Raw genomic sequence first — 741 nt, 5'->3', positions numbered from 1 at the left:
TAAGGGCCTATTGGGACTCAGGCAGGCTCATTCATTTTTTTTAAGTTTTCCTGTTACAAAGGCAAAGTTGAATCAGAGATTGAAGTAAAGATATTACCTTGCCCTTTACAGAAAATGTTTGCTGGCTCATTGAGATTTCTGCAATATCTACCACTCTTGACTACTGTAACTTTATAGTAAGCCTTGAAATTGAATAGTGTTAAGTCCTCCAATTTTATTCTTTTTCAAAATTGTGAGATCCTTCAGTTCGTGAACTAAAGATCTGGTGTTCTGGCCATTGTGTGAGATGTGTCTCCCTCAAACCTTGCTATGATGTCAGCATCTTGAGTGGTTAAGGTGAAAAGAAAACTGTGGGGCTGTTCTGCCATTTTTATTTCCATGAGTTTTCAATTTAGCATCTCAGTTTCATCAAGAAATCTTCTGGAATTTCAGAGATTGTTTTGAATCCATAGGTCCCTTTGGGGAAACTGATATCAATACTGAGACTTTCATTCCTCACTGAACATGGAATGTCTTCATATATTTAGATCATTCTTGATTTCTCACAGAAATGTTTTGAAGTTATCAGCTTACATGTCTTCTGTATATGACTGCATTCATAAGTATCATATATTTTATAATGTTTTACACTGCTTTTTGATTTTCTAATTGTTCACTGCTATTTTATAGAAATAAATTTTATGTATTGACCTTATATCTTTGCCATATTTGCTAATAGATAAAAATCTTTTAAGGTTTTTT

At 33.2% G+C, this 741-nt stretch overlaps 1 non-coding gene across 1 annotated transcript; it reads left to right on the top strand.

Annotated features, from left to right (window-relative positions):
* The first annotated feature begins 237 nt into the window (after positions 1-237).
* LOC111818423 lies at positions 238-337 on the top strand. The gene has a single exon (XR_002822415.1). It is a non-coding gene; the product is annotated as a small nucleolar RNA U13 (small nucleolar RNA).
* The last annotated feature ends 404 nt before the right edge of the window (positions 338-741 follow it).

The sequence above is a fragment of the Octodon degus genome, unplaced genomic scaffold (genome assembly GCF_000260255.1).
Source record: "Octodon degus isolate 3935 unplaced genomic scaffold, OctDeg1.0 scaffold00090, whole genome shotgun sequence".
Classification (NCBI taxonomy): domain Eukaryota; kingdom Metazoa; phylum Chordata; class Mammalia; order Rodentia; family Octodontidae; genus Octodon; species Octodon degus.
This window is presented reverse-complemented; position numbering and strand designations above follow the sequence as displayed.